Raw genomic sequence first — 19,613 nt, 5'->3', positions numbered from 1 at the left:
CGGCCCCCATGTCTACTCTCATTTCATCTTAGGGCGGTCAACTCCTCCCAATTTGCCTGGGACTTTCCCAGTTTTAGCCCTGAGAGTCCCGGAAGACCCCTCAGCCCCTCGAAAACCCTATTTCATCTTCACAAAAACGTATGGATTTAGGTCCTGTTATTACCCTTATTTTACAGACGAGGAAACTGAGGCACAGAGCAGTTCAGTAACTTGCCCAGGGTCAGGCAGAAGAGCGGGAGAGCTGGTACTCAGGACCAAGTCGTTGGATTCCAGAGCCCCCAGCCTTTCCTAGGGTCAAGAGAATTTCAACTACTGCTTTAAAGTCTCTCTTCCATCATGAAATACATCATTTTGTTAGGAAGCAGACAGCAGGCCTGCGTCCTTTCCCCATGCCCGGAGACAGTCCTTCAGTTGAAAAGTCGCTTAAGGGTCAGGTTGAAGTCATGCTGTCTTCTGGGAGCCTTCTGGAAACCTGACACCCTCCAGGGGATGTGCCCCACAGCCCGGGGCATCTGATCAGAGTTCCTCCTGGGATTTTTTCAGGGGGAGGGAGAGTGGTTCACTATGGAGAGGAGTTTCCAGAATGAAAATAAGCCAGCAAACAAGCCAACTCGTTAAGGGGGATCAGTAACTTAGCCTTATCAAGTTCAACATTCGGAGAAGAGAACTCAATCATTTACAGAAACCTCGTTCTCCCTCAGGGGACATTTAAGAACTGGACATATTTTTTTAAAAAATTTAGAGGAATGCCAAGTTTATGTAAAATTATACCAATGATGAAAGAGGCTCCAGAACAACAACACAGCCAGCCAGAGTCGAAGCCCACAGCCTGTGCTCTTGGGAGAGAGGAGAAAGCAAGAACAAGGACGCCAGGAGCGTGAGCTGGGTGGTGGGCGTGCGGCTGGGGGGCCGGTCCAGCTCCTGGCTGGCTCTGAGCTGGCTGCACTGGGACAGGGACCTCATCCCTCTGAGTCTCGTCTCTAAAGTGGGATCCTGAGGGCTACCTCTGAGGGTTGTGGTAAGAGTTCCACCAGATTCTAAATATGTCACCTCACACTTTCCGGCACATGGCAAGGGCTGAACAAATGGTACCTGTCATTGCTCAGGATCCCCCTGGGTTTACACTTCCGTCTGTGATTAGAAAGAGCCCGAGCTGGTGTTTGCTGAACACTCACACCGTGTCAGCCTAAGCTAAGTGTCCTACACACGTTCTGATATTTCATCCTCACGTGAGCTTGGGGGCTGTTGTCGTGATTCCGTCTGCAGACGTGGAGACCGAGGTGAAGAGGGGAGAGTAAACGGTTTGCCTTGAAGATTTCCACAGAGAGGAAGGGATTAGGACCCGGGTCTGTTCTGACTCTACTGCGCAACTTGACAGGGAAACTTTAAAAAAAAAGTAATGTCATTTTTCTCCTTCCAGGTCTCTTTCAGTCTAAAGAAAACCTGCTTGCTTCTGGAAAGTGCCAGTGGGAAATTTCAGAATGGAGCAGGGTGTGCCCGGCAGCCTTCTGGATCAGAGAGGTTTTGCCTGTGTTCAGAGGTGAAGGTGTTTCCCACACAGCTGAAGAGCGTCAAGCAGGCTTGACCCTGTGGCCCAGGCTGACCCCTGCGCTTTCCTTGGTGTCGTCAGCCTGAAGTAAATGTATCCAAAAACCTCCGCTTAAACAGCGTCCTTAAAATAGGGTCTCTGTGCGTGTGGACTGTGTTTCCTGTTACTCGTTCGAGATGGTATAGAGAATGTTTATCTTTGCTAACTAGTTACTAACCTCGTCTGACGTTTGCATCGTGAGCAGTAAATGCTGCGTTTTATTGGGGTGGCCCTCGCCAGCACTTTTTCTCCGTTGGTCAGTTCCACGACTTGGGGGCAAAAAATCTCTCAGCTCCATCTTTAAAATCAGGAGAGTGAGCCATTAGGGAAGCTCGTACCGAGTCTGGCCCTGAACTTGAAGTCCTGACCTCTCACCCTTGGCGTGGCCCTAGATGAGAACCTAGATGCTGGGCATTTCTCTTCGTGCAGCTTATTCTCGCTCGTTCATCCAGTTGTCCATTCCGTGGTTTACTTGTTCATACACCAAACGTGGAGGGCCGGCCGTGGCTCCCAGAACTGTCTTCAGCCCACAGCCCAGTGCTTCCCCGATAGACATCCCTGAAGGACCAGTTTTTAAAAAATGTTCTAGTCATTGCAGATGGATACTTTGTTTTTTTAAATTTTTATTGAGATTATGATAGTTTACAACCTTGTGAAATTTCAGTCGTACATTATTGTTTGTCAGTCATACTGTAGGTGCACCCCTTCACCCTTTGTGCCCTCCCCCCACCCCCCCTTTCCCCTGGTAGCCACTAATCTGTTCTCTCTGTCCACATGTTTAACTTCCACATAGGAGTGGAGTCATACAGAGTTCGTCTTTCTCTATTTGGCTTATCTCACTTAACATAATACCTTCAAGGTCCATCCATGTTGTGGTGATTGGGACGATTTTATCCTTTTTTATGGCTGAGTAGTATTCCATTGTATATGTCTCCTGCCTATTTTTTGATCGGGTTATTTGATTTTTTGTTGTTGAGTTGTGTGAGTTCTTTGTATATTATGGAGATTAACCTTTGTTGGATAAATGACTTGCAAATATTTTTTCCCAATTAGTGGGTTGTTTTTTTGTTTCAATCCTGTTTTCCCTTGCCTTGAAGAAGCTGTTTAGTCTGAGGAGGTCCCATTTATTTATTCTTTCTATTGTTTCCCTTGTCTGAGAAGACATGGTGTCCAAAAAGATCCTTTTAATACTGATGTCAAAGAGTGTACTGCCTATATTTTCCTCTTGAAGCCTTATGGTTTCAGGTCTTATCTTTAGGTCTTTGATCCATTTTGAGGTTATTTTTGTGAATGGTGAGAAAGAATGGTCAATTTTCATTCTTTTACATGTGGGTTTCCAGTTTTCCCAGCACCATTTGTTGAAGAGACATTTTTTTTCTCCATTGTATGCCCTCAGCTCCTTTGTGAAAGATTAGCTGTCCATAGATGTGTGGTTTTATTTCTGGGCTTTCAATTCTGTTCCATTGATCTGTGCACCTGTTTTTGTACCAGTACCATGCTGTTTTGATTACTGTAGCTTTGTAATATGTTTTGAAGTCAGGGATTGTGATGCCTCCAGCTTTGTTCTTTTTTCTCAGGATTGCTTTAGAAATTCGGGGTCTTTTGTTGCCCCATACGAATTTTAGGATTCTTTCTTCTGTTTCTGTGAAGAATGTCATTGGGATTCTGATTGGGATTGCATTGAATCTGTAGATTGCTTTAGGTAGTATGGACATTTTAACTATGTTTATTCTTCCAATCCATGTGCATGGAATGTCTGTCCACCTCTTTATGTCGTCATCAGTTTCTTTCAGGAAAGTCTTGTAGTTTTTGTTGCATACATCTTTCACTGCCTTAGTTAAGTTCACCCCAAGGTATTTTATTCTTTTTGTTGCGATTGTGAATGGTATTGCAGATGGATACCTTCGTAAAATAAAATAAAATTGAACTACCAGAAAAAATGAAATTTAAAAATCCCAAAGATGTACCAAACGCAAGCCCCATTTTTTTGGTGTAAGATTCAGCAGACCCCTTTTAAGGAGCATTGTGCTTCTGCTTGAGTGCACAATTATAGTACAGAGTGATAAATGTCCTCACAGGTAAGGAATCGCAAAAGAGAGGGACATAAATAGTTCTGTAGGAACCCAAAGGGTTCAATCTTATGGATGGTAGAAATAGCCTTGAAAGTCAGAGTCCGGGCCTCAGTTTGCCCCTGTCAAATAGTCCACACCATCAGGTTGTTGGGTGTAGCTGATGCATAAAACATTAGCCACACCCGATTCTGGGGAATATTGTACAAAACTCTCATCGTTGCGTTCTTTTGGTAGGTCAGGAACCCAAAGTGCTTAGATGTGATCCATATAGACTAACCTCTGTAGCACTCCACAGATTAAAATATTTTAAAATAATTCTTGTTGTAAAAGTAAAGCATTTTGTAGGGGAAACGTAAATCTCCCGTTTACCCCCCCTTCCAGGTCTTTTATTACACACATACAAATATAGCAATGGGCTCATACAACACAATTTTTTTTATAAGCCTTGCTTGTTTCACTCAACAATGTATCATGGTGATACTTCCACTTTGCTGCTTACATACCTTCCTCATTCTTTTTTCCAGTTGCATTGCTTTCCAAGACATAGGTATGCCGTCATTTCTTTAGGCAGTCTTGTGATGGTGGATGTTGAGGTCATTATTACTCACAGTGTTGCCCTGAACATCCTGTATGTCCGTCCTGTAAACTGACGTGTGTATTCTTCTAGGACACCGTCCAAGAAGTCAGTGGGTGTGCACGTTTGAAACTCTGTAGGTACTGCCCAGATTGGTCTCCTGAAAGAGTACCAGTGATCATCAGATTTTAAAGTTGGAGAGGGCAGCCCCGTGGCCGAGTGGTTGGTGGCCCTGGGTTTCGCCGGTTCGGATCCTGGGTGTGGACATGGCACTGCTCATCAGGTCATGTTGAGGTGGCGTCCCACATAGCACAACCAGAGGCGCTCACAACTAGAATATACAACTATCTACCAGGGGGCTTTGGGGAAAAGAAGAAGAAGAAGAAGAAAAAAGATTGGCAACAGATGTTAGCGCAGGTGCCAATCTTAAAAAGAGAAAAAAAAAGTTGGAAAGTTTTCTGTCAAACTCGCTCCTCCTTTTGCCAATCAAGAGGCTAAAAGGGGGAAGGACTCGATGGAGGTCACGGGTGAGTTCAAGACAGAGCAAGAACACAGCCTCCTCACTCTGTCCAGAGAGGTCCCAGTGTTTCATCAGCCTCCTTCAGCCCATGGCCATTTACCTTGACTGGTAGGGTGCCCTGTGCAGAACCAGGTGTGAAGGCTGTGACCCTCCGTCCTTAAGATTGCGTCTCAAGTCCCTAAGGAAAGGGGCTGTGACTTGGGTGCCTTCGCAGCCCTTTTGAGAACCATCTGATTCTGCTTTGACTACATCACCTTGTCACGTGCAGGGAGAGCTGAGTGTAGGGAGCGGAGCACGACGGGCTTGGCCTCCGAGCTTGGCTCTGCTCCAATTTTGTGATCTGGGGTTTGGTGCCCAGCCTCTTGGTGCCTCAGTTTCCCTGTCTTGGAAATCCTCACCTTCTCACAGAGTGATCATGAGAAGGACGTGATGACTGTGTGTAAAGGGCTTGGGTGGCTCCGGAAAGGCCTTCTTCTCTGTGGTCTTTAAAAGGACCAGGGCTGGCGGTTGAGGTCTCCAACAGAGGGCACTGTCTGAGCTGGAAGTGGGATTCTCCGACAGAGAGGAGCCTTCGTAAGAAGCTCTAACGGGGCTAATTGACTCCCCGAGTTTAGAGTTAACTGTGGTCAGAGTCGTTTTTACTTATCACTGGTGAGTTGCTCCAAAGAGGTTATTTGAGGACGAGAAGCGGCCACATCCCAGATTCCACGGCCGCTCCCTTCCCTCTGATCCCTCTCTGGACTCCTTGTCTCCTCAACGTCATCATCTGTCTTCATGTCTCTATCTTGAGTGTAATCCATCTCTGTTAATGGCGTCACTATCTCTCTGGCCATCCAGGACCGTGACTTTGTTTTGGACCCTCTCTCCCCCTCACTCCCTAGATCCGTGTAGCTGCCAGATTCAAAACATCTATCACCTCGGTTCTTCCCTGTTGCCGTGCAGCGGCAGCCCCAGCGCACACCTTCATTGCCTCCAGCAGAACGAAACGCCACATCCACAGGGGTCTGGGAAGGCGGCATCTGAGCGGCAGTCGGGCGCTCTGCTGGCCTCTCTGGAGCCGCCTGGCTGGGTGACCACCTCTCCCCGCCCCTCCCCCCTTAGCATCACACTCAGGGCTCTCCAGGGCCTGGCCCCAACCCTCTGCCTTAGGTTCCTACAATAACGGGTGCCATTTATGGAGAGTTGACTATGTAAAGCTAAGGCCTTTATAGGCACGATGTCATTTAATTCTCAGGAGATAGGAACTATTGTTGTCCGCTATTTATGGTGAGGAGACTGAGAGCCACCGGAGAATAGTGACTTCCGCAAGGTCACCCAGCCAGGAAGTGGTGATGCTAGGATTTGAAACCCTATGTGTCTTAACTGTGCTTCCCAAACAGTGGTCCTAATACCCCCTAGGGATGTGTTAAGAGGTCCCATGAAATCTCCAGAATGCCAGTGGCTTCTATCTCAATTTCTATTTTAAGAAGATGAATAATTTTTTTCAAGATTGGCCTTGAGCTAACATCTGTCATCAATCTTCCTCTTTTTTTCTTTTTCCTCTCCCCAAAGCCCCAGCACATAGCTGTGTATCCTACTTGTAAGCCATTCTAGTTCTTCAGTGAGGGATGCTGCCACAGCATGGCTTGATGAGAGGTGCCATGTCCCCGCCCAGGATCCGAACCAGCAAACCCTAGGCCACCAAAGCGGAGCGCGCGAACTCAACCACGCGGCCACCGGGCGGCCCCATAGAGTAATTATTTGTAAATTTTTGTTGAAAAACCTGGCAGTGTAGTAGTTTCTGCTTGCCCAGTGAGTGTGGAAAAAGTGAGTACACGCATGGCTCAGCTGCCTGCTGGGTTTCAGTGACCCTCCTCGAGCGCTGTGCAGTCATACAGGATTAAATTGCTTTCATTCTTAGACCTTCATTTCTACCATAGCAGAAACTGCCATTGTAATCTAACAAGTTAATGAGGAGCCCGAGATACTGAAAAATCAACAGTAAGAAGAAAAATATAGCAACGATTCTATACATTCTGTACTCTGTTAGTGGAGCAATGATCACAAATATAAACCTGAAGTGATCTCTTCTCACTTCTTAGAAACAAACACAAAAATTGAGCAAATAAATTGTGGTTTTTTTTGGTGAGGAAGACTGGCCCTGAGCTGACATCTGTTGCCAATCTTTCTCTTTTTTTTTTTGAGGAAGATTGTTGCTGAGCTAAATCTGTGCCAACCCTCCTCTATTTTGTATTTGGGATGCTGCCACAGCATGGCTTGATGAGCGGCGTGTAGGTCTGCACCCGGGATCTGGACCCTCGAACCCTGGGCCGCTGAAGTGGAGCGTGCAAGCTTAACCACTACACCACTAGGCTGGCCCCAAAGCAAATGAACTTTAAAAACACAGAACGCAAGGATTCCAGGAGAAGTAGGACTTGCTAAAAGGTGGCTGTTAGGACGATGATCCTTTCGCAGGAAAAGAAGCTCTGTGAGGTCAGGGTCTGTGTCTCCTTTTCCTGCTGGGTCACCAGTTCCTGGCACATAGGACACTCTCAAGGCAGGTTTGTTGAATGAGTGGACGTTGATGACATGCTCGGACCCAGGACGAAGTGGGGATTTCTGGATTTGGCCCCTCCAGGAAGACCTCAGTGATGACCAAGATTTTCTGCTCTTTATCGTTTGTGGCGCGCTCTCGTCATCATCTCCTTTCATCCTTACAGTCGCGTGTGCTGTGGCTGAAAGAAGTAGCGTTCCCACTTTCCAGAGGAGGTTGGGAGAATTGAAGTGCTTACTTGAGGTTCCGTGGGGAGCGATGGGGGCTGGATCTTTTGAATCTCACTCCAGCCCTCTTGCTGCTGCCCTCCCCACTCAGCAGACAAAGGAGTCCAGAGATTGGTGACTGAGTTAAGCCAGGCACAGATTCCACATCTGGAGAGGGGACGTTTCGACTGGCCCCCGTTTCTCCACGCTGAGGACCCCAGGGCCTGGTCCTTGGACGTCTTGTCTTCCGCGACTCGTTCCCAGGTGGCCCCATCCCTCGTCGTGGCTTTAAACCCCAGCTGTGTGCTGGCGGCCTCCACATGGGCAGCTCCTGCCCCAGTCTCTCTCCTGGCTCCATATGTATGTATTTACTCGCCTTAACATGGTCCCAGCTGAACTCTTGATCTCGTCGAGAAGCTTCTCCCATCTCGGCAGATGGCAACTCCATCCTCGCGGTTGTATCTTCCAGATATCTGCCGTTTGATTACCCTTGATTCCTCTCCTTCTCTCACAGGCCACATCCAATCCTATTGGCTCAACCTCCAAAATATTTCCAGAGTCCCACTGCTTCTCACCACCTCCATATCCTCCACCCTGGACTAAGTCACTATCGTCTCTAGCTTGGACTATTGCAGTAGCCTCCTCTCTGGTTTCTCTGCTTCTATCCCTGCCCTTCCAGTCTATTCTCCACACCAAGCCACCAGGACCCATGCTAAGTGAGGGCACGTCCCTCCTCCGGTTGAAGCCCTCTGAAAGCTTCTTATCTCACTGAGTCCACGCCAGCTGCTCACAATACCCACCCCGTAGCCTCTCTTTCCCCCTTTGCCTAACCTTATCTCCCACCACCCTCCCCTCGTTCAGGGCCTCTGAGGTCCCCTCTGCTCCTCCTTCACACCCTCCAGCTCTTTGCTTCCAGCGAGAAACGGTCAGATTCTGGACACACTTATTTGCTTTCTTTGTTTATTATTAGTTTTTCTGATGAGAACGTGAGTCCACGAAGGCACGGACTTTATTTTTGCTGCTTTATTTCCAGGAGCTGGAACAGCTCTGGCCCCGGGTCAGTGCGCTTGAGCGAATGAGGGCGAACCATCAGCATCTGCGTAGTTCCTGAGGCCGAGCGCAAGGCAGCACAGCTCTGCCCGGCCTGGCGACGGGCGACCCAGCCCGATGGCACAGCCCGTGCCGCCGAAACGCAGGACACGTGAAACATATTCAGTCTGAGCAAGATGCAGGCTGCTCTGTGGAGACTCTGCCACCAGCCCCCTCTTGAGACGGAGGTTGAGGAGGGCAACTGGGTAGACGTGTGCCTCACCTGGACAGAAAATGGGAGATAAGCAGGTAACAGGTATGGCGTATTAACCAGGTGCCAGCATGCCGCTAAGCTTGTCGCCTGAATTCCCTGGTTAAGTCCTCCCACGACCCCGGGCTGGGTGCTGGTCCTATCATCGTTTCAAGGTGAAGGAACCGAGGCCCATATGGGTTGAGTGGGTTGCCCATAATCATTCAATTAACCGTCTCTCCTGCACGTCCCATTTCACGGGGCTTGCGGTGAGGCCCCTAAACCTGCCTTTATAAAGAGCACCTGTGGCTGCTTTTGGCCTGAGGCAGGTTGGGAAACGCCGCACTTTCTGGAAAAGTGTGGACTCATTTTGGAAGGCGATTCTGCTGTTCTGAGGGCTGTCCCCCACTTGCCTGCTGCAGCCCCTCAGAAGCCCTGGGGCCACTCCTGCCCCTCAGACAGGCTCCCCTCGGGCGGCCTGCATCGCCTGGACGCTCCGGTGGAAAGCGAGCGGGTGGCATGTGCTGGGCGTTGGTCGCAGTTCATTTTCCTCCCTTGCAGAAGCCCCGTTTGTCTCCCACCGCGTCTGTTTGTGCTGGTTCTTAAGTTCTGATAATTGTGTCTTTTATCCCTTTCCCTTCCCTCCTGTCCCACTTCTTTGCCTTTTAAAATATTTGAAGACTTTTTCCATGGCTGTTAAAACCAGAAGGTATAGATTCCAGTAGATTTTTACAAAAATGCATTACATAAAAGAAATGATTATATCTCGACAGCTGGAATCAAACAGAATGAAGCAAAAATTCAACAAATATGTATTTGTTTTTTGTACTTATTGCTCAGAGCAAAGCTGGGGAATTTAAGTGGCAGAAAGCACACACGTCTCCTATTTAATATCAGGCAGCTGTCATCGCCCCATGGATATAGCGTTCACAGGTTATGGTTCCTCTGGCACTTGAGCACACACACCCTACGCCCCTACACAGAGGTGTCAGGGCTTCTCAATCATCTCCTGTGCTACGGTGATTACATTTTCCAAACAACGAGCACAATTTCTCCCTTAAGGAAACTTGTTATCGAAAGATCCGAGGGATCGGAATGTGTAATACAAAACAGACACGCAGAGAAGACTGAGTTTTATGGCTCCAGAGAAGAGAAAGAATGACTTTATTGACTATAAAATAAAATCTGCATGCTACAAGTTGGCTTGGACCCACCTCGTGTATCTTTTTTTCAAATAGACCTGAGATTAAAACCCAGCCAGCCCCTTCGTAGCTGTGGGACTTCAGTCATAAGTCACTTAGAACTCTTTTCTTTGAACTTCTGTCTCCTGGGAAAAAGGGCTGATGGCTCACAGGGAAGTCGTGAGAAACAGGAGGACACACTGCTGGCGTGTTGGTGTGTTTTCGGTCGTATGCAGGATAGTTGTATCATGTTCAGCAGAATTAAGACCTAGTCCTCGTCTCTATTAGGAGATTAAATGTGGTTTAAGGAGATGCGTGTGGGTGTCGGGTTGGCAAGGGGTGGACTTGTGATGGTTAATTTTACGTATCAGTTTGATGGACTAAGAGATGCCCAGAGAGCTGGTAAAACGTGATTCCTGGGAGTGTCTGTGAGGCTGTTTCTGGAAGAGATTAGCATTTGAGTCGGTAGACTGAGTAAAGGAGATGGCCCTCCCCAACGCAAGTGGGCATCGCCCAATCTGTTGAGGGCCCAGAAGGAACAGTAAGGCGGAAGAAGGTCAAATTTGCCCTCTGCTTGAGCCGGGACGTCCATCTTCTCCTGTCCTCGGACGGCGGTGCTCCTGGTTCTCAGGCCTTCGGACTCAGATTAGGATTTATACCATCGGCTTTCGTGGTTCGTCCAGTTTACAGAGGGCAGATCGCGGGGCTTCTCAGTCTCCGTTATTGCGTGAGTCAATTCTATAATAAATCTCCTCTTATATAAATATCCATATGTCTTATTGCTTCTGTTTCTCTGGAGAACTCTGACTAAAGCATTACATAATTTATTTTCCCTCCTGTTCTTGCTAAACGGGACCCCGTGAAACCTGGGCACTCCCGGCCTCCTTGCCTTTGCTGGTGGGATTCCTTCTTCCCGGAGTGCCCCTTGAATCCTTCTGCGCCCTAAACCAACCTGGCAAATTCTGCTCCAACGCTGGCTCTCCCAAAACGCCTTCCCAGATGCCACCAGTCAGAAGTAACTTCTCCAGGCTCGTCTCATCCAGCGTGCTCGTACTGTGCGACAGCACTTCTCACAAGGCCCCTCAGTGTTGCTGCCTCCCAGCCCTCCTGCGGGCGGCACCGCCTCCGTCAGCTTGCTCAAGCCTGAAGCCAAGTGTTGCTCCAGAGGCCTCGCTCTTTGTCACCCTCCCAAGTCGTCCATGTTTGCCCGTCTCCAGTCCGCTCTTCAAGAGATCTTTCTCAGATGCAAACCTGCATTGCCACTGTGATGCCAGAAGCCTTTGGTGGCTCCCCTTAGGGAGCCCTTGAGGTTGAAGATGAAAACTTCTCAGTCACAACACCTTGAATGATGTGGCCGCGTCTGTCTCTGCAGCTTCATCTTTTTGTTTTGTTTGAGATATAATTCCAATACCATAAAATTCACCCTTTTAAAGTGTACCATTCAGTGGGTTTTTAATATATGAACAGAATTGTACGACTATCACCACTATTTCATTCCGGAGTATTTTCATCACCCGCAAAGAGTCCCCATACCCCTCGGCAGTCACTCTCCACGGCCCCACCCCACCCCCTCCACGGCCCCAGGCGACCGCAAATTACTTTCTGGTTCTATGGATTTGCCTATTTTGGACATTTCACATAAGTGGAATCGTGCAATATGTGGCCTTTTGTGGCTGGCTTCTTTCACTTAGCGTAACGTTTTCAAGGTTCATCCATGTTGTACTGTGCATCCATATTTCGTTCCTTTTTGTGGCTGAATAATATTCTCTGTATGGATAGACCACGTTTGTTCACGCACTCAGCACATGACGGGCATCTTGGTTGGTTCTCCTTTTGGGCTTTCATGGACCATGTTGCTGTGAACATTTGCATTCAAGTTTTTGTGTGAACTCGGGTTTTCATCTCTCTTGGGTAAATGCCTGGGAGGAGAAGTGCTGGTTCAGGGATGCTCCAGGTGTGGCCTTTGAGGAGCTGCCAGACTGTTTTCTGCAGCCACTGTCCCGGGTCCCACGCCCTCCAGTGGGACAGGAGTGTCTCGTTTCCCCACGTCCTCCTCTGGCCTCATCTCGGACCTCACTGCCCCAGCTTCCCGGCTCTGACCCCACCTCCTGTTCGTCCTGACAGCAGCCCGATTCCCTGGTCCCACAGCAAAAGGACGGTCTTGAAGATGCCTGTGATTCTAACCCTGTTAGACCCAGTGCCTCTGTGTCTACCCTGAAGTGAAATTCATAAATAAGATAACCCACCTACTCATATAGTGAAAACACGTGTATGTAATTCTCAAGCCATAAAATAAAGGAGGATAAGTGGAAAGTAATTTATAATAAAATCGTATGTATTATGTCGCTGGAAATCCTAATGAAGTAGCCAGGTGTTGAATAAAACAGGTGGAAGCCCTGGGAAGGTGACAGCTGCAAAGGCAGGCAGATCCAGGTGTGGGGCGTCGGCCGCTCAGGCGCCACAAGCATGTTGAGCGGAACTGCTGCCAGGGCTGTCGGTCCAGAATGTTGACCGGTGTAAATTCCCGAGCAGAGTAAGATCAGTTTTCTCTCGACTGACATGGTCATGGCATTCTGGGAAAATTCAGTTTGTATTAAAACCATGCAAACGCTCTGTGTTTATGTGTAAAATGGAGTTGGGTTCTGGATTAACCAGACTTCTCCTGGGGAGGACCACTGCCACATGCTCTCCCCTCGGCCTGGAACATTCTTCAGCTCCCCATGCACCAGGCCCTTCACCTGGCCTTTCTGTTCGCAACTTGAAGGCACTTCCTCCAGGAGGCCTTCCTGGCTTCTTGCACAGAAAATGCTCTTTGAGACCACCCATGTGCCGCGTCACGGCATTTAATACCAATCACAATCCTGTGTTTCGTGGTTTCTTTTTATTCATGCCCTCGTCCCCACTGGACACAGACCTCGTGAGATCTGGATTTGTGACTTTCCTGTCATCATAGTCCCCGCCCTTAACCTAGAGCCTGGTGCTCAGATCTTCGCTGAGTGAATTGTATAATAGCGTTTTTGTCCGCCCCCCTGTTGTCCTGGGAGTTCTCAGAGGACAGGGTTCTGCCAAATTTATCTGCATCTCCAGTGCAAAAGATAGTTCTTCCTTTTATGTGAAAAACAGTGGTCAAATATTTAATGAGAGAATAGAAGCAAAATCACTATTGGGCTCCTAGTGTCCTGATCAATGAGCTAAGGACACAGTGAGAGCCAAGTGTCAGTAAACCCTCCAGAAACTGCTCTGCCAGAGGGACGGGTCACACTGGGGTTCTCCTTACGGCGGTGGGTTCAGTAGAAAACCGTCATCTTAACTGTGTTAACAATTATTTCAGCTCTAGCTGCTGTGTAGCAAACCTCCCCACAACTTCATGGCTTAGACGACAACGAGATGGTTGTTTCTCGAGATTCCAGGTTGGCCGTCTGGGTGGTTGTGCTGCTGGCCTTCTCGGGCTCACTTCTACGGTCATCCGATGACTCGACCAGGCTGGAGGGTCCTGGTGGCCGCAGTCACAGGCCCGGCAGTGGTCTGGCTGTCAGCTGAGTACCGTGGTTCCCTTCCACATGGACTTCCGTCTTCCAGGAGGCCAGCCCAGGCCTCTGCACCATTTGTGGTCTTGAGGTTCCAAGAAAGTGAAAGCCAAGACAGAAAGTGCCAGGTGAAGGCCTGGTTCAAGAGCTGACGGACCATCGCTTCTGCCTCGTTCTGTTGGCGAAAGCAAGTGCCGGGCTCCGGCGGGGGACCGCATCTCCACCTCTGGTGGGAGGAGCAGGATCGGGACACTGCACAGGACAGTGGGGCCAGGAGGCACATCCACGGACACATGCACATTCCAGTGATGGAATTATAATAATAATTCCTCATTATAGTCACGCTCCCCAGCAATCTCCCTCGAGTGTTCTCTCGGGTTCCTTGTTCTGGAATCCAGCGGGAGTGCTGGGTCTTTCTTATTGATGGACAGTCCTCTGGGTCCCTGAGTCTCCCCTCCGGCCTTGGCTTCTCCTTGCCTGTGCCTGAAGATGGAGGTGGAGCCAGTGGAGGAGATCAGGTTGAATATGTTCTTTTCCAGATTTTGTTCGGTTTGATTTGGGGGTGGGATCTCACTTTTGCTTTGGTGAAGTCACGATTCCATTTTATTTTCTCGCCATTTGCTTTGCTTCTCTTCCAACTCAACTGCAATAAAACGGCGAGTTAATGGAGCCTTCCAGCTGGTTGTTCTGTAGATTTTACTGCCAAAGCACCTAAGGGTTGAGAGTGTTGATTCCAGAGCAAGACTTCTTGAGTTAGAATCCTGACTCCGTCAATTACTTGCTGTGGGACCTTGGGAAAGTGACTTCACTTTCCTGTGCCTCGGTTTCCTCCTCTCTAACATGGGGACCATGATGCCTAGGATGGTTGTGGTGATGATGAAGTGAGGTAGTGACTGCAAACCACTTAGAGTGGTGAACTGTCACCACCCCCAGACAGCCGGGAAAGGGCCCGTTCAGGGCACCGGTGCAGGTCAGGCAGACCGCCTGCAGCTTCCGCCGCAGACCTTTCTCTGGGCGGAGGGGAGAGAAGCAGTTTGCAATCTCTCTTGGTATATCCATGAAGCAGTAAAGCCAACATGTGCTGTGCCTCCTGCTCGTAACTGCGTGTCTTTCTAGCCCTCTTACTAGGTTTGTGTGCTTTCGGTATAAATTATAAATCTAAACATATGCGGGGTTTGTTTTCCCCCCAAAGCAGATTCCAACCATCATGAAACCAGCCAAACTAAATAAATTGTGCACTTGAGTCCATTGTTTCCAGCGACATGTAAACTGTCGGGTTGCAGAGAATTGCTTTGAAGAGGGCACCCCATTAGTTCTCTTAGCATCAGGGTTCAATTTAGGCCGTGCATTTCTGAAGACTTTACTAGAAATTTGTAGCAAGATGGCCATGCATGGGGGGAAGCAAAGGGCTCTTATCAAGTTATACAGGATGCATGTGGAGGGTGTTGTCATGAAAGCACAAAATAAAGCAACAGCCTGAACTCAAGGAGAGTTGCAGAATTCCGCAGCTGGGGAAGTCATTCTGGGAATGCAAAGATCGCTTTCAATGTTGTGTTTGTAAGGAAATGACAGTCACCGAGTGGAGAATGTCAGGTCCTCCGAGAAACCCTGTGGGCACTCACGTGCAGAAAACTATTTACTTAACTGGACTTGGTTCTGAAAATATTTGACTCTGGAGGGTCCCTGAGGGAGTGTGGAGGGTGTCTGGGATTTTCTTTCAGGTCAAGCCGCAGCCTTTGCTAATCCCCCCAGCTGATAAGGCTCCCAGATTTCAGGGCAGATTCATTCCTCTGCTGAACCAAGGTTTACAGCGCCGGCTGAGGCCATTCCAGAAGCTTCCCCAGCTCGACAGAGCCGGCTTCTCTCGGATGAATCTGTGCTTGGTCACAGTGGGGCGGAGGTGCCAGGAATGAGGCTTGGGGTCAGGATGAGCTGGAGGAGAAGCCCCGGAATGAGGGATCGGGATATTTATCCTCAGGAAGAATCCAGCAATTGGATGTTCTCCTCAGCGCTGAAGGTCGATCAGATTGATAAAGGAGGAAAATTCTGACGCCACTATCAGCAGGGAGATGATGCATTTACCGAGTGGGTGAGCCCGGGAGGGTGTCCCTCCTGTGAAGCTCACTCTCCCGCTTCCGGAGTGGGAGACCCCTTCGCCTCCCAGACGCTGTCCCAGCTTTCTGCAGGATGCTGGGGCACTGGAAAAGTGATGAGTCCTAAAGAACCCAGCCGGGAGTGAGGCCACCTGGGTTCCATCCGGGCTTTTCCATGAGAATTAGACAAATGGCTTGATTCAGATGTCATGTATCAAGCACCCACTCTCTCTGGGCAGTAAGTACGCAATGGTGCGCACGGCGGTGGTGGTCTTTCTCCTCACGGGGAGGAGAAGGGTTAGAAAACAGGCAATCTTTTGGGATGAAGATGACGATGACGATGATGATGACGACAATCAGGTTTATTTAGTAGGAGCCGGCTACGTGCTAAGGGAGCATCTACACGCTTTATGTATAATGTCTCAATGCTTCCCAAGCTTAATGTGCGTGCTGATCACTTTGGGATCCTGTTGTTAAAATGTAGTCCAGTTCAGGAAGTCTGGAGCGAGGCCTGGGCCTCTGTGCTAACAAGCTCCCAGGATGCCCAGCCTGCTGGTCCACGGACTGCACGCTGAGTAGCAAGGTGTTATTTCATCTCATCATCACAACAACCCAACAGGACACTAATGTTATCCCCATTTCACAGATGAGGAGACGGAGGCCTGGAGAGGTCAGGTGCCTTTGCCCAAGGTCATAGAGCTGGGAAATGGAGGAACCAGGATTGGACCCTGGGGCCCGTTCTTACACAGTTCTGCCGTGAGGAGGCAGCAAGGGTGCCTGGGAGAGGGGCCCCACACCCAGAGGGGGCTCCGGGATGGCTTTGGGAGAATGCGGCTCCTGAGCTGGGTTCCAGCAGGTTAAGGGTTAAGATATTAACCAGGTGAAAGCCAGGGAGGCGGGCGGTGGGGGTTCTGGGCTGGGGCATCACAGGAGAGAGCCTGGCACATTAGGGGACTAAGGGTGCTCATTCAGGCGAGGGGGCAGAGGGGGAGGCGGGTGGACCCAGGCTCTGCAGGCCTGCGAATGTGGCCGTTTGGCCTTACCCTGAGGGCTGGAGGACAGAGTCCTCTAGAAAGATCACATACCTTTCTGTGTACTCATCCTTCCCTGGTGACACGCTTCCCTGGGGCATCCCCTTCGTTATCAAAGCCAGCGCACCACCCCACTCCCCCCGCCCCTGTCCACTCTGCCCAGCACTTTCTCTCCGGGCTGAAATGAGCACTTGGCCTTGTGGCTCTCTACCTGTCTGCCCCCCACTAGAACTCTCCTCCTTATTCCTCTCTGTCCCTGAAAGACTCAGCCTGACATGTGGGGGGATGACACCTGCCTTACTTACCTCGTGAGGATGCTGTGAGGGGAACACGGGTGGAGATGGGGACACAGTTTGAAAGTGTTGGAAATGCTGTACCATTTGGGAGGGGTGTGCCGGTGGGGGCTGTAGAGAAGATTCTGGGGCAATGGGGAGGGAGGTGGCCGCTCAGGGACTTGAGAGTTCATTTGGGGTTGTCACAGATCTCCTTGCCAGGCCACTTCTTAGCCCAGGGTCCCCACATGCCAGCAGCTCAGGCACCACCCGGACACCTCCATCCGTCTTCATTTGCCACCTGGCTCTTATATACTTAGTATTTTTCTTTAAGTTGATTTACTTTCTCCCCTAATTTTTGTTTCGACAAATTTCAAACCTGCAGGAAAGTTGAGAGAATAGTGCCAACAACACCCATATACCCCTCACCTGGATTCTCCAGTTTCACATTTTGCCGCACGCAGTTGCTTTCTCTCTTTCTCTCCATAAAACAGCATGGACTTATTGTATTTTGTGAGTGCGTTAAAGATATTTAAATAAACTTTCAATTTTAGAGTAGTTTCCGATTTACAGTAAAGGTTTGCTTCCCTTGTTAACTTCTCACATTGCTATGGTACGTTTGTTGCAACTAGTAAACCAATATCGATACGTCATTATTAACTTTCCTCGTGTTTTAGTAGGGTTTTGTTAGTTTTCCCTTTATCTGGTGGAGTCATTTTTAAGCTTTAAAAAATAAAAAATGGAAATGGAAAACCACGATCACTTGCCAAGCACAGTTCTAGCTAGATGCTTTTGGCTGCTGAATGGCTTTCTCTTTCTTAAAAGGGGAAACTAGGGAATGTTAGAGATGTGTTAAAGAGAGGTTAGCCTCAGCCGAGACTTGCTCCCAGGGCACATGGGATCGGACAAGAATCGCCACAGGATGAACGGACTTTCCCACTGTGAGACCCAGTGCTATGTAATGCCCAGTCCGTGTGGCACTACAGTGGTCCTGGGCACCACCCCTGGGTGGGCCCCACTTTGGGGAACCGCATGGTCTGGGTACGCCACACCCTCAGGCGGCTGGAGACCCCAAGTCTGAGGTGTCGGGAATCCACACCTGGAGGTTCCTTCTGCCCTAGAGGATGGGGGCTGAGGGGCCAGGGGCCCCACTGGCTCAGGGCTGTGAGAATGTCATTTGTTTTCTCTACAGTCATGCCCTGCTGAATCCCCAAAGCTGGGGGGCATTTGACAAGTGAAGAACAGAAGAGAGTGTGCTGGAGAATTCCACGCACAGCACGCGGGAAAGCACCTTGCGTGGAACACAGGTCGGCCTTCCTGCCGTGTCCGGGAGCTGTGGTCATGCGTGTAGCCAGTGAGCGGGAGGAAAATGGCCTGACCGAAACCGTGCTTTTTCAGCGGCCTTGGCATCATGTCTGAAGTTGTCCACACTCATTCCTTTAAAAGGGTTTCCATGTTTTATAAGTTAGAGTAGGTGACATTGTTTCCTGAAACCAAGTCATCACTTTCCAGAACTTTCTCTTCAAGTATAGACCTGCTGTCCTCATTTCCAGGAGAGCTGAGCCCACCAGAGAGTAACTCGGACGGCTCCCCTGCTCTGAGGAATCTCACTCCAATAACTCGCTGTTCACTCAGGGGTCCTGACAGCTAACCGGAGGGGATCAAGCTGGAGCGTGTGCAGAGCTCCTGGTTTTGCTCCTCGGGACTGCCGTGTCTTTCTCCACTGACGTATTACAGAATCCTCTGTGTTAGTCCAAGGAGGCAAGCGGGTGGATGACATTCTCTCTGCGTGCGGGGTGCGGTGTCCCTAGAGAAGGAAGCTGGTTGGGACACGGTATAGACGAATCCATTTCCATTTTTCGAAATGAAACGGTTATAGGTTGAGAGCTCGCCCTTAAACCTTTGCGCCTCCCCCTTTCCCAGAGGTAACGACTCAGTTTGGTTTAAACCCTTTAGGACGATTTTCCTGGCTTTAAATGTGTTTCCATAGTGTTTCATTGTGCGTGTGTGTTGAGGGGAAAGGTACACAGCCAGGGTTATACGGAATGGATCATTCTAACCATTTTCTACTCAGCAGCATGGGTTCTTGGAGACCCATCTCTGTTGTTACAGACGCAGCTCACTCTTTTTAAACTGCTGCCTGGTAAACATTAGTACGACGCTTCTGCACTCTAGTCAACTAGTCATTATTTGATGGATATTTAAACTATTTCCAATTGCTTCCTATGATAAACCTTTTTTTTTTTTTTTTTAAGCAAACTTCTGGCTGCATGACTCCCTATGCATGTGCATAAGTGATGTTCTGGGTGGCCGCCTGTGCTCATTTCCGGTTTTCAAAGGTCTTGCCAAATTACCATTCAGAGTATGTGTCTGTGTGTGTGTGTGTGTCTGTGGGGAGAGTTGTCGGTTTCTGTTCTTTGGGGCTGTTTATTCCTGGTTTCTTGTCTGCAGCGGCCGCAGGCTGGAAGGGAGCCAAGGGGGACAGAGGGACATTCGTCTCTAGGTGTAACAGGCCGGCTGGCACCGCACGGTCCGCCTCTCCAAGGCGGCGGTCAATGGGGGCTTTGTTCCTGCGTCCATCCCTGAGCAGAATCCTAAGCCGAGATGTGCCGAGGTGACAGGAGGAGCCGTGCATTGTGACTGGACCACACCCCTTGACTCAGAGGCACCGTCAGGTTTGTAGGAGTCGTACACACACAAATGTAACAGAGGCAGGGTGGGGGTGAGCAAGCCCTGA

At 49.4% G+C, this 19,613-nt stretch overlaps 1 protein-coding gene across 6 annotated transcripts in view; it reads left to right on the top strand.

Moving 5' to 3' along the window:
* Positions 1 to 19,613, top strand: part of RIPOR3 (RIPOR family member 3) — a 106,081-nt gene that overhangs the window by 9,074 nt on the left and 77,394 nt on the right. For 2 of the 6 annotated variants that reach the window (XM_070486128.1, XM_070486123.1), the window contains exon 2: positions 8,527 to 8,838. The gene's annotated coding sequence lies outside the window, so the exon portion shown is untranslated. Of the gene's footprint in view, positions 1 to 1,420; positions 8,839 to 19,250; positions 19,552 to 19,613 lie in introns of those variants that run through there. The other 4 variants (XM_070486118.1, XM_070486117.1, XM_070486121.1 and 1 more) reach the window with 3 other exon arrangements.

Source organism: Equus asinus, chromosome 15 (assembly GCF_041296235.1).
Source record: "Equus asinus isolate D_3611 breed Donkey chromosome 15, EquAss-T2T_v2, whole genome shotgun sequence".
Taxonomy (NCBI): Eukaryota; Metazoa; Chordata; class Mammalia; order Perissodactyla; family Equidae; genus Equus; species Equus asinus.
The sequence above is the reverse complement of the archived record's forward strand: the minus strand, read 5'-3'. Positions and strand labels throughout refer to the sequence as shown.